The sequence below is a fragment of the Papaver somniferum genome, unplaced genomic scaffold (genome assembly GCF_003573695.1).
Source record: "Papaver somniferum cultivar HN1 unplaced genomic scaffold, ASM357369v1 unplaced-scaffold_57, whole genome shotgun sequence".
Classification (NCBI taxonomy): Eukaryota; Viridiplantae; Streptophyta; class Magnoliopsida; order Ranunculales; family Papaveraceae; genus Papaver; species Papaver somniferum.
In genome coordinates this window covers 2,538,343-2,544,388 of record NW_020648415.1, presented here as the reverse complement: position 1 = coordinate 2,544,388, position 6,046 = coordinate 2,538,343, and the positions used below count along the sequence as shown (strand labels likewise).

Below are 6,046 nucleotides of genomic sequence, written 5' to 3'. Positions count from 1 at the left end.
CTATGTACTTGATGGTTACAAAGATAGTCGAGTGACTTTGTAGTTTACATTGGTCTATCTATTGTAAAGGACTAACTTATACTTACAATCTTTTCTCTCTCTCCTTCCCCTCTTTCTCCGATCCTCTTACTCTTGGTGGAGAGGGGGTATTTATAGGGTTAGAGTGTGGGACCCATCTCTGAAGGCCGTTGGAACCTTATCTTCTTGTGTTTTGTGTCCATCACGCAGGGGTCTTCGTTCGTAACTTCATCACGCAGAGTCATCCTCGTTCGTTCCACGGGTTGATCGACACGTATGCTGCTCAGAGTGTTTAATGCGGGTAGTTGAGGCGCCTGCTCGTGTCAGGCAAGTGTTCTCTGCCTCTATCGCGTCTATGTCAGTACATCTTCTCTCCATCGTTGATCTTGGCTTCTTTTGGGGATGAGATAAAGTAACTCTTTGGGAGTTATTTGGTGTTCCACAGTACAGCGTGTTACCGGAACATCCTTTAACTTCTGCCCTTAGATTTGCTCGGGCAACGATCCAACATCGGCGGGATGAGCATCTTGGTTGTGGGCACATGTCATCATGCTTTGATGACTTTGTCTGCATGCTCTCCACGTATGTTCCTATATACACGTGTTTGATGATGAAATATGTGCACACAAATTAGATATAGCTTTATAAATGATAATTGTAGTACGCAAGGTGGGATTTCTGTTGATATAAAGTTTGTCTCGTTTGGTTGAGTATCGAGTGAGATGTGGTTGATCGTAAAATAGTCGACGCAGAGAAACCCAGGTGTAATCAGTCGCGAGTAGTCATATGTAGGTGACTTTCAAGATAGGTTCCAGTTAGAATTGGAAAATATTCAGTAGGGTAAAGATGTAGCGGATGATCCCGTGATTCTAATGAACTGTATATTGTTTAGTTTCGATTTACATACTATAATATAGAGATCTTGGAAGTTAACCCATTAGGCAGTTGGAGTTCCAACACTTGGAAGAATTAGTTAGAGTTTTGGGGAACAAGATGAGAGAGTTACCCGAGTTAGCTTCTGACTCAGCTGAGTCGGTGTGAGTCAGACCGGTTCGGGTCTTGGAGCGGGTTGTGGGTTTACCCGATGGTTAGAGGAACGGGTTAATGGGTCGGGTCATGGCACTACACCAATTTAACGTTTAGCAAACAGTAACTGGCAGTTGCAAAACGGGGTTGCATCAACTCTGCTCTGTTACGAAAGTCGATTTTGCAGTTCTTCGCAACGATACTCTGCCGTTGTAAATTTTCGGTTGCAACTGTTAGAATCTCTTGCGACGCCAAAATTTCGTAACAGATTATAACTGTTGCGACCAGCTGATGTCGCAATTCGAGACTGTTGCAAGTCTTAAAACTGTATGATGCGTTGCAACAGTTTCAACCGTTACGAAATTTTACCCCGTTTTTTTTGAAGAACGTACAATGTTATCCGATCCGGCTATAATAGTTCCAGTATAAAATTAACAACATAATACACAGTTGCGAAATTTTGGTAACATCAAAAAAATAGTTTCAGGTCAATTTTGGCCTGGTCAAAATGAGGGTACCTGCAACAGTACTTATAGATTTCATCTGCAAGCTTTTCAGCAAAACATTCACAACATACAAGAATTCTCTACAATACACTATTGTTACCCATTTCCACACCACAACATTTGTGTACCAAAACATACAAGTATAAATTTCTACACTCGCAATTCTTCGACACGCAAGCATATCATCGTCTGCAGTTTATAAAGAATGAGAAAGGATATGTAAGTAGCTAAACATAATCATTTCCTAAGTTGTTTTATTCTCATTTCCTAAGAAATACTTGAAGGTTTTGTCTAAGACATACTAAACTGAAAAAATGCAACAGTGACTAAAGAGTACTTACTACAGAGAAGCATTAACAGTGCTCTTCTCATATTCTACATCCTCAACTTTATCTAGGAGACCTAACTCAGAATCTGTGATACCCAAGAGAACCTGCACAAAAATTATCCATTCATGAGATACAATCCATGACACATCTAGCATTACGAAGAAAAACAAATTCAAACTCCACTGAAGTAGAAAAAAATGACAATACAACTAACTGCCAAAGGAAATAACCAAGCTGAGAACATTTTTAACAGATGCGAAACATTAACTGCAGGTCACATCTCTATTTACATAAAGACTATTCAAGGCAAATAGGAAACTCGGATATGATATGGAAAGAAACTCAGTTTCTTCAGTTTAAACATAGAGTTGTATTTAATGACTCTAAAAAAGGAATTCAGAAGCGTAAAAAGGAATTATACCTGCACACTTGCACAGGTTTATGCCGATCCTACTGCAGTTCACTTCTCACTAAGCAAAAATGAACATTAAGCATAATACCTCGCAAGTAGACAAAAAACTGAAGGTCAGACTCCATAAACAAGGTATACTTGAAGGTTTTTTGTTTAAGACATAAGAAACTTAAAAAATTGAAACAATGATTAGAGAGAACTTACAATCAGAGAACATTAAGAGTGAGCTTCTCATATTCTACATCCTCAATTTTATTCAGAAATCTTATCTCAGAATCTGTGAAACCCAAAATCTAGTGACCCTACTAAGGCAAGTAACATATAAACTTAAAATCAGATAACAAGAGGAGGTTCAAATTTTTTCGCCAACTCACCTATGCGCAGGCATGGGGCATAGATGACTTAAAAAGTTGAAATACATAGCTTTTTGATTAACCTGCAAAAAGTCATGACATGTAAAGAGGAAAGTTAATATAAATAGTATAGCAGATAAAAGAATCAATTTTTTTCAGTTGATGAATTTTATCAAAATGGTATGCGAGCACACATGAAAATTTCCAGGTTTTAACTTGTGCAAAATCTTCGCTGCCAAAGCTTATCCATCATTTAGTTGCCAAAGCTTATTCATCATAGCTGCGATGTAAGAAAAACAAAAAGGAAATCAATAATTGAACTCAATAAAAGAAATTCACTGCAGAAGAGTTTAACTACAACAAATAAACCAAAAAGAGTTAATGCTCAAAAAAGGAATAGTGGATTGAAGTAATTAACTTCCCTCCGTCCATAAGTTCCAGAGCTAAGAGACCGAATTCATTAACAAATTCGGAGTGACTCCTACGTGCAGGATAACCTGGAATATCAGTTCTTAATGGTCGACATAAAACTAAAAAAAATTAAAAAAAGGAAATGTAAGCGAATGGACAGAAAGCAAGAGAAGGAAATAGAAACAAAAAGGTCTGAGCAAAATTTCAAGAGCGAGATGGAGATGGAAAGAAAAATTCTACTTTGTGAGGTAGAAAGAAAATACTCATAATATTAGCATATCAAAAATTAACATAAGAAACACAGAAATGGTTGTATGCGGAGCTTGTTTTAAGAAACTACCCAAATGCATCCTGCGCAAGGAATAGGCCGTTCACGCAAATTTCAGCTACCAATTTTTCTTGGAGTCCACCTGCAGCGAAAGTGATACATTTTTGCAAGACATAACATCCATGTCAATCAACTGCCATATCAGTGTAGAATCTTTCAGCAGCTCGAATGTAAACTGCAAAAAAAGAAAGAACGTCATGTATAACTTTGAATAAGAAAGGCATAGATAAGTCTTATTAGAAAACAAATGTACATAAATCCGTTGAATATCTAATGAACGAAAGAACATTTGCTGAAAAATGAGATAACATATTCTGAAAAAAATGAGATAATGCTTCAGTTCTTTTTATTACTAGAGAATGACAAAAAAAATTATGTTACATTTGTGCAAAAGAACAAAATATAAAGGGAGTGACATGATCATATCATGATTGAATCAAATCACTGAAATGAAGTTATAATCGCAGGTAGTACCATTGCAGGATGCCATCACTTGCACTATTCGATCTTCTCCTGCATTAGCTAGGTACGACTACAAAAAAAGTGACTGAGATATATTATAAGCTGACGTTCATCGCTGAAGTACTTGCAACAGTGTTGTCATCACTATCATCCAAACGACTCAACTCTACCTGATGGATATCTCTAAGAGGATACCATCAGAAGCAACGAAGAAAGCCGACATAATACTTGCAGAAGCTCTGCACAAGGATAACAAAATAGGTGCTTAGCAGATTAAATTAAACACCCTAGAACAGACATAAATATTGAAAAAACTAATTTATTGGGACGCACATCAAAATTGTGTACGTTCTTTATGTGTATCAGACTGAACAAATGCCAGATATGATACCGATAATCAATTTGTTATCCTCACTGTGGTAGGATATTGAGAAATATGGCTCCAACAACACACTGAGAGAAAACTTAAGCGGGAATGTATACTCTGACATAGAAAGAGACTCAAGTATCTTATTTCAATTAGTTTCATATAGGGCCAATAAGTACATGGTGACTGGGAGAGGCATAAAACTAATGAAAAACACAAAACCAAAAATTATGACTTGGGATGAAGCAACAAAACCCAAAGATTTTGAGATGCAAGATTGCAAGCAAGCCTAGCTAATAACAATCACAAAAACATGAACGAATAAGAAAGACTTTAAACTGAATATAAATGCTAGAACTCAATCAATATAACATCCTACAGCTTACAAAGAAATCAATTTTCTAGAATATACGACATATCTAGAGAGAAGGTTTCAAACATAGTTGAAATATTAATCAACAAGACAACACTAAAGAAATCCAGGTATTCCTACCATGGTCCTTTCAGAAGAAGAAAAAACATGAGATTTCCCACAACTCCCTATCTTGTAAACATAACTTCACTAATAAATGATGGCCCTACGAGAGAACTAAATTTGTAAATTCAGGTATTAAAGGTGAAACGTAAAGGCATATTCAGTAAAGGCATACTATTTATTGAACCAGCTGAAGTGATAAATTTACAGAAATCTTAGCAAAATCACAGATCAAACCCTAGCTTTATTAGACAAGAGAATGATATTAACCTTTGCTCCACTTATATACAAATCGGAAAAATACACACAATCAATTAAACAAAAATAATAAAAAAACAAACTGAAAAGATGAGAAGATGCACAATACCAACCATTGAATTGCCATGATGAAGACTTGTACTCTGAAAACCTAATCCTTAGGAAGAATTCTGGCAAGAAGAGAAAAAAAGTAGAAATCAAAACCCTAATTAAAAATAAATACATAGTAGCAACTAAATATATATTGAAATTTGAGGCGGCTTACCGTTGATTAAGAAACTTGAACCCTTAAACATCTGATTGAGGTGACGTATCATCTCAACCATTATCATAGGTTTGATGAAGACGACTCCTCGAGAGATTGAAAACCCTAACCACACTGTAACAAAGATCCATACACTAAATTATATCAATCAGAGTACTCAAACTAGGGATTGTAAGAGATTGAAAACCCTAACCTTATAATATCGAATAACTCCTCAGCTGCAGTTTTCTTTGTGATTCAAATCGTCCTCAACAACGGCGTTAGGCTTTTTACTTGACAAAGATCAAATATACAGATTCAAGAATATTTTCGTATAGAGATAATGAAAGAGAAGAGATTCAGTGGTGGTGAGCGAAGCCAGCCGCAGAGCTAGGGTTTTGCTGGAGAAAGAGAAGAAGAAAGGGAAGCGAGAATGAGAAGAGATTTCTTTCGATAATAATTTTATGCCGAGTCAGTTTTGATCTGATTCGGCTGAATAACCAACTAGACCGAGTCAGCTAAAAGTGTAGGCAGCCACACAAGTTTTCCACACGCGCAAACTGGATTTAGTTGCGAATCGCAACAATACCCAGCCGTTGCGAGTTTCGGAACTGGTTCCAGCTGTTGCGAATCTTTCGCAAGTGAAATTAGCAACTGAAAATTCGCAACAGCTGATAAGTTGTTGCGAATGTGAGTTGCTAAATCCCATATTTGGTGTAGTATGGGCTGACCCGATGGGTCTGTAAATAGGCAGTGGGCTGGTTAGTGGTCTGTGCCGGATTAGGCCCATGTGCTTGGGTTTAAGGCCAGATTAGTATTATGATGTTTTGGACCCTTTATGGTCCGAATTAGGTTGC

At 36.9% G+C, this 6,046-nt stretch overlaps 1 long non-coding RNA gene across 1 annotated transcript; it reads right to left on the bottom strand.

Moving 5' to 3' along the window:
* Window positions 1–1,496: 1,496 nt before the first annotated feature.
* On the bottom strand, window positions 1,497–5,579 carry LOC113343220. The gene is made up of 11 exons (XR_003357100.1): window positions 5,404–5,579; window positions 5,211–5,324; window positions 5,059–5,115; window positions 3,858–4,084; window positions 3,396–3,558; window positions 2,839–3,141; window positions 2,666–2,727; window positions 2,496–2,568; window positions 2,301–2,379; window positions 1,892–1,983; window positions 1,497–1,739 (listed from the first exon to the last, which is right to left on the bottom strand). It is a non-coding gene; the product is annotated as an uncharacterized LOC113343220 (long non-coding RNA).
* Between the last annotated feature and the right edge of the window lie 467 nt (window positions 5,580–6,046).